Raw genomic sequence first — 17,657 nt, forward strand, 5'->3', positions numbered from 1 at the left:
TAGACAATCATGCTGATATTCTATTTCAAATAGATCAGAATCTTGTTGCAAAAAAGGTTTTTAAAAATAGCTGATCAGCAATACCAAGATCATCTATGCCTTCTCCTCCCCCCTTTGAACCAGGATACTCAATTGGAAGAAGAGTAGCCTAGTTCAAAGTAGTACAACATTGGAAAAAGATACTACGAGGCATGAAGAGGACGATCTGACAGGCCAGAGATTAAGTGCTTGGGTTGCATTTGTGTGCATATGCTCTGGATATCATGAGGGGTGAGGACCACTAGGGGGTAGTCCAGAACCGTAACCTAGTTCCCCTTGCAGAAGTCATGGACCATGCGGTAGGTGTCCACATGGACACCTCTTTGTGTATTTTCTTGATTGGAAAAGAAAGGTGTTTGCTGGAGGACATATCTCGCACTAAACCTCATTGGAACCAAGTCTCCCACAAATCTCCAACATTTCTTGTGGGAAACTAAAGGGATACTGTTCGACCCAGGGGTGTGTGTCCTGGTTTCAAACATACCATCACAGGGGGTACATTTAATTTCCCTAAGTCTGTCTTGGAGGTGGCCAACAATTTGTCAGGACCTGCGGAAAACTGAGTTTCTGCAGCGGCTGTCAGGACAAACACATGAGCCGGATCCACCAAGAGAACAGTTAGTTTACAAAACTCTTCTGAAATGGCACCTGAGGTCTTAACCTGTACCGATCCATCCAGTGAGAATTTGATGGATGCGGATAAGCCTTGTAAGATATCAGCTCCAATAACAGAGGCATGACTTACATCAGGGCAGCGTAATCTACAAACATCTATCCATATTTGAAATGTGATATCCTTTAAGAAAATTCATTATTAATCTGATCCTGCCTGCAATGTTTTACCAAATTTGAGACAAAAAAAAACTTTTACTGGCTGCCCAAGATTCTCACCCCCTTCTTTTGAAGATGTACCAGGACATACAAGTACACAGAAAAAAAAGTGTGACAAACAAACATACATCAGTTGAAAAACATTGAGGTGAGTCTTATCTATATCTATATATATAAAATTGAATGTATGTCTGTCTGCGTGCGTGTTTGTCCTTTATGCGCTACTACACCATTCATCCGATCGCCATGAAACTTTGGGAAGTTGTTGAGTACACTCCTGGGAAGATTATAGGCATAGTACAAATATCCTACGATAAATGGCGCGCGAGCGTCGTCGAAAGTTACGCCCCCCCCCACGTAGATCGAATAAGTAAGCCACCTGCTATTGTGATGTCATCACTGATGTCATCAACATCGGACGCCCTTGAACATGCCCCAACATGTTCTATAAAGCTGCATTGTGATGTCATTAAGGCTCTATTATGACACGTACAGCTTGGAACCACTAGAGCACGCCAGCCAATTACCATTGGAGTTGGAAGTGGGTAAACAAGTACTAGGATATCTTCCTAAGAAGCCACAGCAGCCGGATAAATTGTATGTTCCACCCAACGGCTATTTTATTCAGCCCGCAAGGGGGAAGCAGCGGCCTACAAAATCTCATTCAGGTAGGTAGGTTCAGTTCTTGGAGGTTGGGGAATGCTTATGGGCAAGGCCTTATGTCTCATCCCAACTCGATTATTCAATTCTAAGCGCAAAAGAATTAGCGTCCAAATTTTACGTACGGAATTTAATTCTCTCACTTCCCAATGTCATAGAAACTTGAAATTTGGCACGAGCATTGATTATGTCATAAATAGGAAAAGTTAATGGGTCCCAACTCGATTATTCAATTCAAAGCGCCAAAGAATTAGCGTTCAAATTTTACGTACGGAATCTAATTCTCTCATTTCCTGATGTCATAGATAGATAGATAGATAGATAGACTGTATGCAATAACCCAGATAGATAGATAGATAGATAGATAGATAGACTGTATGCAATAACCCAGATAGATAGATAGATAGATAGATAGATAGACTGTATGCAATAACCCTGATAGATAGATAGATAGACTGTATGCAATGACACGTACAGCTTGGAACCATAAATACTAGAGCACGCCAGCCATTTACAGTCAGTCTCCATTGGAGTTGGAAGTGGGCAAACATGTACTAGGCTATCTTCCCAAGAAGCCACAGCAGCCGGATAAATTGGATGTTCCACACAACGGCTATTTTATTCAGCCTGCAAGGGGGAAGCAGCGGCCTACAAAATCTCAGTGGTCACTGCTGCCGTCATCTAGATATATAAAAACGAATGTATGTCTGTATGTCTGTCTTCGCAGCAACGCGCGTGTCTGTCTGCGTGCGCGTCTGTCTGTGTGTCTGTCTGTCTGTTTGACCTTTATGCGCTACTACACCATTCATCCGATCGCCATGAAACTTTGGGAAGTTGTTGAGTACACTCCTGGGAAGATTATAGGCATAGTACATTTATGCTATGATAAATGGCACGCGTGCGAGCGTCGTCGACAGTTACACCCCCCCCCCCGCCACATAGATCGTTTGATTTCCATCATTGCCAATAATTCTCTCACTTCCCAAAGTCGAAGAAACATGAAATTTGGCACTGGCATTGATTATGTCATAAATAGGAAAAGCTAATAGGTCCCAACTTGAATATTCAATTCTAAGCGCCAAAGAATTAGCGTCCAAATTTTACGTACGGAATCTAATTTTCTCACTTCCCAATGTCATAGAAACTTGAAATTTGGCACGAGCATTGATTATGTCATAAATAGGAAAAGTTAATGGGTCCCAACTCGATTATTCAAGTCTATGCGCAAAAGAATTAGCGTCCAAATTTTACGTATGGAATCTAATTCTCTCACTTCCTGATGCCATCTATATATATAAAAAGGAATGAATGTCTGTCTGTCTGTCCTTTATGCATTACTACACCATTCATCTAATCGCCATGAAACTTTGGGAAGTTGCTGAGTACACTCCTGGGAAGATTACTGGCGTAGTACATCTATCCTACGATAGGTGGCGCGCGTGCGAGCATAGACGACAGTTATGCCCCCAGACAAAGATCAATTGATTTCCATCTCAAGCACAAAAGCAAAAGGCATTACGAGCAACGGGAGGCGTGTTCAACCAGAAAATGATGCATCCACCGAACGTATCACAAGACAATTGCTGGATATTGAGAATGCTGAGGTAAAATGAAAGCTGTGCTGTGATTGGTTGTTATATATTATACCGCTGAGGTAAAATGAAAGCTGTGCTGTGATTGGTTGTTATATATTATACTGCTGAGGTAAAATGAAAGCTGCGCTGTGATTGGTTGCTATATATTATACTGCTGAGGCAACATGAAACCTGTGCTGTGATTGGTTGCTATATATTATACCGCTGAGGTAACATGAAAGCTGTGCTGTGATTGGTTGCTATATATTATACTGCTGAGGTAACATGAAAGCTGCTGCGCTGTGATTGGTTGCTACTTTTACTACTGAGGTTACGTGAAAGCTGCGCTGCGATTGGTTGTTATATAATATACCACTGAGGTAACATGAAAGCTGCGCTGTGATTGGTTGTTATATATTATACTGAGGTAACATGAAAGCTGCGCTGTGATTGGTTGCTATATATTATGCCGCTGAGGTAACTTGAAAGCTGCGCTGTGATTGGTTGCTATATATTATGCCGCTGAGGTAACTTGAAAGCTGCGCTGTGATTGGTTGTTATCTAGATATATGTACCTTAAAATTCCTATCTTTTCTGCCTTCTAAGACAATATAATTCATTAAATTCGTTACAGGCCTCTATTCCATTAAAGCAAACAAAGCTACTTCCCAAGGTTAGTATCACATTCTTTCTCTGCTATCTATTGGCCTTGTGAAGTTAGACAAAGACAAAAGCCTCTACAGCTCCAAGTAAACAATCTTTCTCTCACTAAAAGCGAGCTCAGTTAATCATTTGTATATATATATATATACAAATGATTGGGGGGAGATGCCTTGCACCCCCACCAGTTGGGGGAGAGACGCCACGCGCCCCCACCAGTTGGGGGAGAGACGCCACGCGCCCCCACCAGTTGGGGGAGAGACGCCACGCGCCCCCACCAGTTGGGGGGGAGACGCCTCACACCCCCACCAGTTGGGGGGAAAAAGCCTCGCGCCCCCCACCAGTTAGGGGGGGGGGGGGAGACGCCTCACGCAGTCACTAGTTGGGGGGGAGACGCCTTACGCCACCATTATTTTTGGGGAGACACCCGATGCTAACATTATTTGGGAGAGACGCCTTGTGCCGCCATTAGTTGGGAGGCAGACACCTCACACCACTATTAGTTGGAGGGAGACACCTGATGCCGCCATTAGTTGGGGGAGACAGCTCATGCCATTAATTTAGACGCAGACGCATTGTGCTGCTACCAGTTGGGGGAGGAGATGCCTCGCACCCCCACCAGTTGGGGGGGAGATGCCTCGCGCCCCCACCAGTTGAAGGGAAGGAGACACCTCGCGTCACCCACCAGTTGGGGAGAGACGCCTCGCACCATCACCAGTTGGGGGGGAGACGCCTCGCACAAGCATTATTAGTGGGGAGACACCCGATGCTGCCATTAGTTGGGGAGACACCTCATGCCATTAATTTGAGGGCAGGCGACTTGCACTGCCACCAGTTGGGGAGAGACACCTCATGCCACCACTAGTTGACGGCAGACGCCTTGTGTCACCAGTTGGGGGGGGTGACACCTTGCACTGCCATTATTTGGATGACAGACCTCTTGCACTGCACCAGTTGGTGGAGATGCCTTCCGCTGTCTCCAGTTGGGGGGGGGGGGGGGAGAGACGCCTCCCGCCATTAGTTGGGGGAGACGCCTTGTGCCGCCATTAGTTGGGAGGCAGATGCCTCACGCCACCATTAGTTGCAAGGAGACACCTGATGCCGCCATTAGTTGGGGGAGACGCCTCATTCCATTAATTTGGGCGCAGACGCATTGTGCTGCTACCAGTTGGGAAGAGATGCCTCGCGCCCCCACCAGTTGGGGGGACATGCCTCGCACCCCCACCAGTTGGGGGTGAGACGCCTGGCCCACACCAGTTGGGGGGAGATGCCTTGCACCCCCACCAGTTGGGGGTGAGACGCCTGGCCCACACCAGTTGGGGGGAGATGCCTTGCACCCCCACCAGTTGGGGGAGAGACGCCACGCGCCCCCACCAGTTGGGGGAGAGACGCCACACGCCCCCACCAGTTGGGGGGGAGACGCCTCACACCCCCACCAGTTGGGGGGAAAAAGCCTCGTGCCCCCCACCAGTTAGGGGGCGGGGGGAGACGCCTCGCGCAGTCACTAGTTGGGGGGGAGACGCCTTACGCCACCATTATTTGTGGGGAGACACCCGATGCTAACATTATTTGGGGGAGACGCCTTGTGCCGCCATTAGTTGGGAGGCAGACACCTCACACCACTATTAGTTGGAGGGAGACACCTGATGCCGCCATTAGTTGGGGGAGACAGCTCATGCCATTAATTTAGACGCAGACGCATTGCGCTGCTACCAGTTTGGGGGGGGGGGGGGGGGAGACGCTTCGCACCCCCACCAGTTGGAAGGGAGATGCCTCGCACCCCCACCAGTTGAAGGGAGGGAGACACATCGCGTCACCCACCAGTTGGGGAGAGACGCCTCGCACCATCACCAGTTGGGGGGGGAGACGCCTCACACAAGCATTATTAGTGGGGAGACACCCAATGCTGCCATTAGTTGGGGAGACACCTCATGCCATTAATTTGAGGGCAGGCGACTCGCACTGCCACCAGTTGGGGAGAGCCACCTCATGCTACCACTAGTTGACGGCAGACGCTTTGTGTCACCAGTTGGGGGGGGTGACACCTTGCACTGCCATTATTTGGATGACAGACGTCTTGCACTGCACCAGTTGGTGGAGATGCCTTCCGCTGTCTCCAGTTGGGGGGGGGGGGACGCCTCCCGCCATTAGTTGGGGGAGACGCCTTGTGCCGCCATTAGTTGGGAGGCAGATGCCTCACGCCACCATTAGTTGCAAGGAGACACCTGATGCCACCATTAGTTGGGGGAGACGCCTCATTCCATTAATTTGGGCGCAGACGCATTGCGCTGCTACCAGTTGGGAAGAGATGCCTCGCGCCCCCACCAGTTGGGGGGACATGCCTCGCACCCCCACCAGTTGGGGGTGAGACGCCTGGCCCACACCAGTTGGGGGGAGATGCCTTGCACCCCCACCAGTTGGGGGAGAGACGCCACGCGCCCCCACCAGTTGGGGGGGAGACGCCTCACACCCCCACCAGTTGGGGGGAAAAAGCCTCGTGCCCCCCACCAGTTAGGGGGCGGGGGGAGACGCCTCGCGCAGTCACTAGTTGGGGGGGAGACGCCTTACGCCACCATTATTTGTGGGGAGACACCCGATGCTAACATTATTTGGGGGAGACGCCTTGTGCCGCCATTAGTTGGGAGGCAGACACCTCACACCACTATTAGTTGGAGGGAGACACCTGATGCCGCCATTAGTTGGGGGAGACAGCTCATGCCATTAATTTAGACGCAGACGCATTGCGCTGCTACCAGTTTGGGGGGGGGGGGGAGACGCTTCGCACCCCCACCAGTTGGAAGGGAGATGCCTCGCACCCCCACCAGTTGAAGGGAGGGAGACACATCGCGTCACCCACCAGTTGGGGAGAGACGCCTCGCACCATCACCAGTTGGGGGGGGGAGACGCCTCACACAAGCATTATTAGTGGGGAGACACCCAATGCTGCCATTAGTTGGGGAGACACCTCATGCCATTAATTTGAGGGCAGGCGACTCGCACTGCCACCAGTTGGGGAGAGCCACCTCATGCTACCACTAGTTGACGGCAGACGCTTTGTGTCACCAGTTGGGGGGGTGACACCTTGCACTGCCATTATTTGGATGACAGACGTCTTGCACTGCACCAGTTGGTGGAGATGCCTTCCGCTGTCTCCAGTTGGGGGGGGGGGGGACGCCTCCCGCCATTAGTTGGGGGAGACGCCTTGTGCCGCCATTAGTTGGGAGGCAGATGCCTCACGCCACCATTAGTTGCAAGGAGACACCTGATGCCACCATTAGTTGGGGGAGACGCCTCATTCCATTAATTTGGGCGCAGACGCATTGCGCTGCTACCAGTTGGGAAGAGATGCCTCGCGCCCCCACCAGTTGGGGGGACATGCCTCGCACCCCCACCAGTTGGGGGTGAGACGCCTGGCCCACACCAGTTGGGGGGAGATGCCTCGCACCCCCACCAGTTGGGGGAGAGACGCCTCGCGCCCCCACCAGTTGGGGGGGAGACGCCTCGCGCCCCCACCAGTTGGGGGGGAGACGCCTCGCGCCCCCACCAGTTGGGGGGGGGGAGATGCCTTACGCCACCATTATTTGTGGGGAGACACCCGATGCCAACATTAGTTGGGGAGACGCCTTGTGCCGCCATTAGTTGGGAGGCAGACGCCTCCCACCACTATTAGTTGGAGGGAGACACCTGATGCCGCCATTAGTTGGGGGAGACGCCTCATGCCATTAATTTAGACGCAGACGCATTGCGCTGCTACCAGTTGGGGGGGGGGGAGGAGACGCCTCGCACCCCCTCCAGTTGGGGGGGGGGATATGCCTCGCGCCCCCACCAGTTGGTGGGAGGGAGACGTCTTGCGTCACACACCAGTTGGGGAGAGACGCCTCACGCCCCGACCTGTTGGGGGAGAGACGCCTCACGTCCCCGCCAGTTGGGGGGGAGACGGCTTGCGCCGTCACCAGTTGGGAGGCAGACGCCTCACGCAACCATTATTAGTGGGGAGACACCCGATGCTGCCATTAATTGGGGGAGACGCCTCGTGCCATTAATTTGAGGGCAGGCGACTCGCGCTGCCACCAGTTGGGGAGAGACACCTCATGCCACGACGCCTCGTGCCCCCACCAGTTGGGGGGGTGACACCTTGCACCGCCATTATTTGGGTGACAGACGTCTTGCACTGCCACCTGTTGGTGGAGATGCCTTCCGCTGTCACCAGTTGGGGGGGAGACGCCTTGTGTCGCCATTAGTTGGGGGAGACGCCTTGTGTCGCCAATAGTTGGGAGGCAGACACCTCACGCCACCATTAGTTGCAAGGAGACACCTGATGCCGCCAATAGTTGGGGGAGACGCCTCATGCCATTAATTTGGGCGCAGACGCATTGCGCTGCTACCAGTTGGGGAGAGATGCCTCACGCCCCCACCAGTTGGGCGGGAGACGCCTCGCCCACACCAGTTCAGAGGAGATGCCTCGCGCCCCCACCAGTTAGGGGTGAGACGACTCGCCCACACCAGTAGGGGGGAGACGCCTAGCGCCCTCACCAGTTGGCGGGGAGACGCCTCGCCCCCACCAGTTGGGGGGGAGACACCTCGCCCCCACCAGTTGGGGGGGAGACGCCTCGCCCCCACCAGTTGGGGGGGGGAGACGCCTCGCCCCCACCAGTTGGGGGGGAGACGCCTCGCCCCCACCAGTTGGGGGGGGAGACGCCTCGCCCCCACCAGTTGGGGGGGGAGACGCCTCGCCCCCACCAGTTGGGGGGGAGACGCCTCGCCCCCACCAGTTGGGGGAAGACGCCTCGCGCCCCCACCAGTTGGGGGAGAGACGCCTCGCGCCCCCACCAGTTGGGGGAGAGACGCCTCGCGCCCCCACCAGTTGGGGGAGAGACGCCTCGCGCCCCCACCAGTTGGGGGAGAGACGCCTCGCGCCCCCACCAGTTGGGGGAGAGACGCCTCGCGCCCCCACCAGTTGGGGGAGAGACGCCTCGCGCCCCCACCAGTTGGGGGAGAGACGCCTCGCGCCCCCACCAGTTGGGGGAGAGACGCCTCGCGCCCCCACCAGTTGGGGGAGAGACGCCTCGCGCCCCCACCAGTTGGGGGAGAGACGCCTCGCGCCCCCACCAGTTGGGGGAGAGACGCCTCGCGCCCCCACCAGTTGGGGGAGAGACGCCTCACGCCCCCACCAGTTGGGGGAGAGACGCCTCGCGCCCCCACCAGTTGGGGGAGAGACGCCTCACGCCCCCACCAGTTGGGGGAGAGACGCCTCACGCCCCCACCAGTTGGGGGAGAGACGCCTCACGCCCCCACCAGTTGGGGGAGAGACGCCTCACGCCCCCACCAGTTGGGGGAGAGACGCCTCACGCCCCCACCAGTTGGGGGAGAGACGCCTCACGCCCCCACCAGTTGGGGGAGAGACGCCTCACGCCCCCACCAGTTGGGGGAGAGACGCCTCACGCCCCCACCAGTTGGGGGAGAGACGCCTCACGCCCCCACCAGTTGGGGCAGAGACGCCTCACGCCCCCACCAGTTGGGGGGGAGATGCCTCGCGATCCCACCAGTTGGGGGGGGAGATGCCTCGCGATCCCACCAGTTGGGGGGGAGACGCCTCGCGATCCCACCAGTTGAGGGGGAGACGCCTCACTCTCCCACCAGTTGGGGTGGAGACGCCTCGCGCCCCCACCAGTTGGGGGGAAACGCCTCGCGCCCCCACCAGTTGGAGGGGAGACGCCTTGCACCCCCCACCAGTTGGAGGGGAGACGCCTCGCGCCCCCCACCAGTTGGGGGGGGAGACGCCTCGCGCCCCCCACCAGTTGGGGGGGGGAGACGCCTCGCGCCCCCCACCAGTTGGGGGGGGAGACGCCTCGCGCCCCCACCAGTTGGGGGGGAACCGCCTCGCGCCCCCACCAGTTGTGGAGAGACGCCTCGCGCCCCAACCAGTTGGAAGAGAGAACCTCATGTCCCTGCCAGTTGGGGGGGAGACGCCTCGTGCCCCCACCAGTTGGGGGGAAAACGCCCGGCGCCCCCCACCAGTTGGGGGGGGAGACGCCTCGCACTAACACCAGTTGGGGGGAGATGCATCACGCAAGCATTATTAGTGGGGAGACACCCAATGCTGCCATTAGTTGGGGGAGACACCTCATGCCATTAATTTGAGGGCAGGCGACTCGCGGTGCCACCAGTTGGGGAGAGACACCTCATGCCACCACTAGTTGATGGCAGATGCCTCGTGTCACCAGCTGGGGGGGTTACACCTTGAACCGCCATTATTTGGGTGACAGACGTCTTGCACTGCCACCAGTTGGTGGAGATACCTTCCGCAGTCACCAGTTGGGGTGGGGGGAGACGCCTCCCGCCATTAGTTGGGAGGCAGATGCCTCACGCCACCATTTGTTGCAAGGAGACACCTGATGCCGCCATTAGTTGGGGGAGACGCCTCATGCCATTAATTTGGGCGCAGACGCATTGTGCCCCCACCAGTTGGGGGGAGATGCCTCGCGCCCCCACCAGTTGGGGGAGAGACGCCTCGCGCCCCCACCAGTTGGGGGAGAGACGCCTCGCGCCCCCACCAGTTGGGGGAGAGACGCCTCGCGCCCCCACCAGTTGGGGGGGAGACGCCTCACGCCCCCACCAGTTGGGGGGGGAGACGCCTCACGCCCCCACCAGTTGGGGGGGAGACGCCTCACGCCCCCACCAGTTGGGGGGGAGACGCCTCACGCCCCCACCAGTTGGGGGGGAGACGCCTCACGCCCCCACCAGTTGGGGGGGAGACGCCTCACGCCCCCACCAGTTGGGGGGAAGACGCCTCACGCCCCCACCAGTTGGGGGGGAGACGCCTCACGCCCCCACCAGTTGGGGGGGAGACGCCTCACGCCCCCACCAGTTGGGGGGAGACGCCTCACGCCCCCACCAGTTGAGGGGAAAAAGCCTCGCGCCCCCACCAGTTGGGGGGAAAAAGCCTCGCGCCCCCCACCAGTTGGGGGGAAAAAGCCTCGCGCCCCCCACCAGTTGGGGGGGAGACGCCTTACGCCACCATTATTTGTGGGGAGACACCCGATGCCAACATTAGTTGGGGAGACGCCTTGTGCCGCCATTAGTTGGGAGGCAGACGCCTCACACCACTATTAGTTGGAGGGAGACACCTGATGCCGCCATTAGTTGGGGGAGACGCCTCATGCCATTAATTTAGACGCAGACGCATTGCGCCCCCACCAGTTGGGGGTGAGACGCCTGGCCCACACCAGTTGGGGGGAGATGCCACGCGCCCCCACCAGTTGGGGGGAGATGCCACGCGCCCCCACCAGTTGGGGGAGAGACGCCACGCGCCCCCACCAGTTGGGGGGGGAGACGCCTCACTCTCCCACCAGTTGGGGGGGAGACGCCTCACTCTCCCACCAGTTGGGGGGGAGACGCCTCACTCTCCCACCAGTTGGGGGGGAGACGCCTCACTCTCCCACCAGTTGGGGGAGAGACGCCTTACTCTCCCACCAGTTGGGGGGGAGACGCCTCACTCTCCCACCAGTTGGGGGGGAGACGCCTCACTCTCCCACCAGTTGGGGGGGAGACGCCTCACTCTCCCACCAGTTGGAGGGAGACGCCTCACTCTCCCACCAGTTGGGGGGGAGACGCCTCACTCTCCCACCAGTTGGAGGGAGACGCCTCACTCTCCCACCAGTTGGGGGGGAGACGCCTCACTCTCCCACCAGTTGGGGGGGAGACCCCTCACTCTCCCACCAGTTGGGGGGGAGACGCCTCACTCTCCCACCAGTTGGGGGGGAGACGCCTCACTCTCCCACCAGTTGGGGGGGAGACGCCTCACTCTCCCACCAGTTGGGGGGGGAGACGCCTCACTCTCCCACCAGTTGGGGGGGGGGAGACGCCTCACTCTCCCACCAGTTGGGGGGGGAGACGCCTCACTCTCCCACCAGTTGGGGGGGGAGACGCCTCACTCTCCCACCAGTTGGGGGGGGAGACGCCTCACTCTCCCACCAGTTGGAGGGAGACGCCTCACTCTCCTACCAGTTGGAGGGAGACGCCTCACTCTCCTACCAGTTGGGGGGGAGACGCCTCACTCTCCCACCAGTTGGGGGGGAGACGCCTCACTCTCCTACCAGTTGGAGGGAGACGCCTCACTCTCCCACCAGTTGGAGGGAGACGCCTCACTCTCCCACCAGTTGGAGGGAGACGCCTCACTCTCCCACCAGTTGGAGGGAGACGCCTCACTCTCCCACCAGTTGGAGGGAGACGCCTCACTCTCCCACCAGTTGGAGGGAGACGCCTCACTCTCCCACCAGTTGGAGGGAGACGCCTCACTCTCCCACCAGTTGGAGGGAGACGCCTCACTCTCCCACCAGTTGGAGGGAGACGCCTCACTCTCCCACCAGTTGGAGGGAGACGCCTCACTCTCCCACCAGTTGGAGGGAGACGCCTCACTCTCCCACCAGTTGGAGGGAGACGCCTCACTCTCCCACCAGTTGGAGGGAGACGCCTCACTCTCCCACCAGTTGGAGGGAGACGCCTCACTCTCCTACCAGTTGGTGCGGGGGGGGGGGGGGCGCCTCGCGCCCCCACTAGTTTAGGGGAAAACGCCTCGCGCCCCCCACCAGTTGGGGGGGAGACGCCTCGCACAGTCACCAGTTAGGTGGGTGACGCCTTACGCTACCATTATTTGTGGGGAGACACCCGATGCCGCCATTAGTTGGGGGAGACGCCTCATGCCATTAATTTAAGTGTAGATGCATTGCGCTGCTACCAGTTAGGGGGGAGATGCCACATGCCCCCACCAGTTGGGGGGGGGGGGACTCCTTGCGCCCCCCACCAGACTGGAATACCCAGAGAGGCATCAAAACTAGGATTATTAACCCCGGGAAAAAGACGGCTAAGGGGCGACCAAATAACTGTGTATAAATCCATGAGGGGACGATACAAGGATCTCTGCCAGGATCTGTTTATACCCAGGACTGCAACGGTAACAAAAGGGCATCCGCTACGTCTAGAAGAAAGCAGGTTTCATCACCAACACAGAAGGGGGTTCTTTACTGTAAGAGCAGTTAGACTGTGGAACTCTCTGCCTGAGGACGTGGTGATGGCAAAATCTATAGAGGAGTGTAAGAGGGACTAGATGTCTTTCTGGAGAAGAAGGATATTACAGGATATAAATATTAGGTTAAGTGTCAATCCTGGTATATAGGCAGGTAGGAACTATTAGGGGTTGATCCAGGGAACAGTCTGATTGCCATTAGGGAGTTGGGAAGGAATTTTTTCCCCAAAAGGGCTAATTGGCTTCTGGCCTTGGGGTTTTTTGCCTTCTTCTGGATCAACACAGGAGGATAGACAGGCTGGACTAGATGGACATTGTCTTCATTCGGCCTTACATACTATGTTACTAGTTGGGGGACAGATGCCTCGTGCAATGATTGGCTGCAGTGGTCATGTGGGTTTGCAGGTAGGTCGCCGCCGCACAGCTCTATCATGTGATGTCAGTCTGGAGGGATGAAGGGACCGGTGGGGCTGCAGGGTTAGGGGGGCTGCAGACATCGCAGTGTCCGGGGTTTGCAGGGTGAGGGGGGCTGCAGACGTCGGGGCGCCCTGGGAAGCTGTAGTGTGGGGTGTTCCTGCAGTCACCCGGCGCACTCGGTAGTCGGCCTGGACCGCGCTGCTCCGGGCCTGAGCGCATCTGCTGGAGGACAGCTGTGTGTACAACGCCTTAGCAACCAGTCCGGCCCGAGAATATTAGGCTGCGTTCCCTGCCAGGTTTTCACACGAGCGCTAGGAGGCGCCAGAGATCTCGTACCGTGTAACGGCACCCTCAGGCAGCCGCAGACACTAGCAGCCCTCTGCCGAGGCCGCCGCCTCCCCGTCTGCCCTTCACACACTGAATGAGCTGATCTTCACAAAGGCAGACTACCGGCAGCCCCGCCCCCACAGCGCTGATTGGTTAGCATACCGCTGTCTCTCCTCGCCATTGGAAATCCCTTCCGTCAATCCAGCTGTCAGCGTGTACCAAGTGCTTGCCCTGGGAGGGGGTGGCGAGCCGCGCTGCTGCCGCTCTGCTCTCGTTGTGTTGTGGAGCGCACCCCTCTTCTGCGCTGGTGGCTCGGCCTCATTCTGGTGCGAGGTGCATTGGTCCGCCCTCGCTCGCCCTAGCGCTGTGCGGGGATGAGGACGGTCGGCGGCCGTGCGAGGACCGGTGGACGGTGGCAGTGATGTCCGCACCGGGGGAGGCGGGCGAGCCATCGAGCAGCAGGTAAGCTGCGGGCATCGCGCTGGGCCCCCCTGAAGCCGCCGCAGTTAACCCCTTCCGTGCCGCGGAGCCGCCGCAGTTAACCCCTTCCGTGCCGGGGAGCCGCCGCAGTTAACCCCTTCCGTGCCGGGGAGCCGCCGCAGTTAACCCCTTCCGTGCCGGGGAGCCGCCGCAGTTAACCCCTTCCGTGCCGGGGAGCCGCCGCAGTTAACCCCTTCCGTGCCGGGGACTGGCCAGGAGTTGGTGCCGCAGCAAACATGTCACATAATTGGGCAGGAGTTGGCGAATGGCGGTGATTGTGGCGGTGGCCGGAGCGCTCGGGGCGGACGTCCTGCTCCATGTGCCGCCGCTCGCCACCTTTGCCCCCGCTGATCGCAGCTTTATGATGCAGACCGGATGTCGCGCTGTTTTAGGATCTGTTGACATGGAAACGTCATGTAGATTTTCAGCCGGCGCGGTTATGGTACAGGTGATGGCGGTTATGGTACAGGTGATGGCGGTTATGTATCCGGTGATGGCGGTTATGGTACAGGTGATGGCGGTTATGTATCAGGTGATGGCGGTTATGGTACAGGTGATGGCGGTTATGGTACAGGTGATGGCGGTTATGGTATCAGGTGATGGCGGTTATGGTATCCGGTGATGGCGGTTATGGTACAGGTGATGGCGGTTATGGTACAGGTGATGGCGGTTATGGTACAGGTGATGGCGGTTATGGTACAGGTGATGGCGGTTATGGTACAGGTGATGGCGGTTATGGTACAGGTGATGGCGGTTATGGTATCAGGTGATGGCGGTTATGTATCCGGTGATGGCGGTTATGGTACAGGTGATGGCGGTTATGGTATCAGGTGATGGCGGTTATGGTACAGGTGATGGCGGTTATGGTATCAGGTGATGGCGGTTATGGTATCAGGTGATGGCGGTTATGGTATCAGGTGATGGCGGTTATGGTATCAGGTGATGGCGGTTATGGTACAGGTGATGGCGGTTATGGTATCAGGTGATGGCGGTTATGGTAGAGGTGATGGCGGTTATGTATCCGGTGATGGCGGTTATGGTACAGGTGATGGCGGTTATGGTATCAGGTGATGGCGGTTATGTATCCGGTGATGGCGGTTATGGTACAGGTGATGGCGGTTATGGTATCCGGTGATGGCGGTTATGGTACAGGTGATGGCGGTTATGGTACAGGTGATGGCGGTTATGGTATCAGGTGATGGCGGTTATGGTACAGGTGATGGCGGTTATGGTATCCGGTGATGGCGGTTATGGTACAGGTGATGGCGGTTATGGTACAGGTGATGGCGGTTATGGTATCAGGTGATGGCGGTTATGGTACAGGTGATGGCGGTTATGGTATCAGGTGATGGCGGTTATGGTATCAGGTGATGGCGGTTATGGTATCAGGTGATGGCGGTTATGGTACAGGTGATGGCGGTTATGGTACAGGTGATGGCGGTTATGGTATCAGGTGATGGCGGTTATGGTATCCGGTGATGGCGGTTATGGTATCCGGTGATGGCGGTTATGGTATCAGGTGATGGCGGTTATGTATCCGGTGATGGCGGTTATGGTATCCGGTGATGGCGGTTATGGTACAGGTGATGGCGGTTATGGTATCAGGTGATGGCGGTCATGGTACAGGTGATGGCGGTTATGGTACAAGTGATGGCGGTTATGTATCCGGTGATGGCGGTTATGGTACAGGTGATGGCGGTTATGGTATCAGGTGATGGCGGTTATGGTATCAGGTGATGGCGGTCATGGTACAGGTGATGGCGGTTATGGTACAGGTGATGGCGGTTATGGTACAGGTGATGGCGGTTATGGTACAGGTGATGGCGGTTATGGTACAGGTGATGGCGGTTATGTATCTGGTGATGGCGGTTATGGTACAGGCGATGGCGGTTATGGTATCCGGTGATGGCGGTTATGGTACAGGTGATGGCGGTTATGGTATCCGGTGATGGCGGTTATGGTACAGGTGATGGCGGTTGTGGTACAGGTGATGGCGGTTATGGTACAGGTGATGGCGGTTATGGTACAGGTGATGGCGGTTATGGTACAGGTGATGGCGGTTATGGTACAGGTGATGGCGGTTATGGTACAGGTGATGGCGGTTATGGTACAGGTGATGGCGGTTATGGTATCAGGTGATGGCGGTTATGTATCCGGTGATGGCGGTTATGGTACAGGTGATGGCGGTTATGGTATCAGGTGATGGCGGTTATGGTACAGGTGATGGCGGTTATGGTATCAGGTGATGGCGGTTATGTATCCGGTGATGGCGGTTATGGTACAGGTGATGGCGGTTATGGTATCCGGTGATGGCGGTTATGGTACAGGTGATGGCGGTTATGGTACAGGTGATGGCGGTTATGGTATCAGGTGATGGCGGTTATGGTATCAGGTGATGGCGGTTATGGTATCAGGTGATGGCGGTTATGGTATCAGGTGATGGCGGTTATGGTATCAGGTGATGGCGGTTATGGTACAGGTGATGGCGGTTATGGTACAGGTGATGGCGGTTATGGTACAGGTGATGGCGGTTATGGTATCCGGTGATGGCGGTTATGGTATCCGGTGATGGCGGTTATGGTATCAGGTGATGGCGGTTATGTATCCGGTGATGGCGGTTATGGTATCCGGTGATGGCGGTTATGGTACAGGTGATGGCGGTTATGGTATCAGGTGATGGCGGTCATGGTACAGGTGATGGCGGTTATGGTACAAGTGATGGCGGTTATGTATCCGGTGATGGCGGTTATGGTACAGGTGATGGCGGTTATGGTATCAGGTGATGGCGGTTATGGTATCAGGTGATGGCGGTCATGGTACAGGTGATGGCGGTTATGGTACAGGTGATGGCGGTTATGGTACAGGTGATGGCGGTTATGGTACAGGTGATGGCGGTTATGGTACAGGTGATGGCGGTTATGGTACAGGTGATGGCGGTTATGGTACAGGTGATGGCGGTTATGTATCTGGTGATGGCGGTTATGGTACAGGCGATGGCGGTTATGGTATCCGGTGATGGCGGTTATGGTACAGGTGATGGCGGTTATGGTATCCGGTGATGGCGGTTATGGTACAGGTGATGGCGGTTGTGGTACAGGTGATGGCGGTTGTGGTACAGGTGATGGCGGTTATGGTACAGGTGATGGCGGTTATGGTATCAGGCGATGGCGGTTATGGTATCAGGCGATGGCGGTTATGGTATCAGGCGATGGCGGTTATGGTATCAGGTGATGGCGGTTATGGTATCAGGCGATGGCGGTTATGGTATCAGGCGATGGCGGTTATGGTATCAGGCGATGGCGGTTATGGTATCAGGCGATGGCGGTTATGGTATCAGGTGATGGCGGTTATGGTATCAGGTGATGGCGGTTATGGTATCAGGTGATGGCGGTTATGGTATCAGGTGATGGCGGTTATGGTATCAGGTGATGGCGGTTATGGTATCAGGTGATGGCGGTTATGGTATCAGGTGATGGCGGTTATGGTATCAGGTGATGGCGGTTATGGTATCAGGTGATGGCGGTTATGGTATCAGGTGATGGCGGTTATGGTATCAGGTGATGGCGGTTATGGTACAGGTGATGGCGGTTATGTATCCGGTGATGGCGGTTATGGTACAGGTGATGGCGGTTATGGTACAGGTG

At 56.6% G+C, this 17,657-nt stretch overlaps 1 protein-coding gene across 1 annotated transcript in view; it reads left to right on the top strand.

Annotated features, from left to right (window-relative positions):
• The first annotated feature begins 13,871 nt into the window (after window positions 1–13,871).
• MGAT5 (alpha-1,6-mannosylglycoprotein 6-beta-N-acetylglucosaminyltransferase) overlaps window positions 13,872–17,657 on the top strand; it is a 186,907-nt gene continuing 183,121 nt past the window's right edge. Inside the window, exon 1 of the mRNA XM_066575135.1 lies at window positions 13,872–13,995. The gene's annotated coding sequence lies outside the window, so the exon portion shown is untranslated. The remainder of the gene's footprint in view (window positions 13,996–17,657) is intronic.

This window comes from Eleutherodactylus coqui, chromosome 8 (assembly GCF_035609145.1).
Source record: "Eleutherodactylus coqui strain aEleCoq1 chromosome 8, aEleCoq1.hap1, whole genome shotgun sequence".
Classification (NCBI taxonomy): Eukaryota; Metazoa; Chordata; class Amphibia; order Anura; family Eleutherodactylidae; genus Eleutherodactylus; species Eleutherodactylus coqui.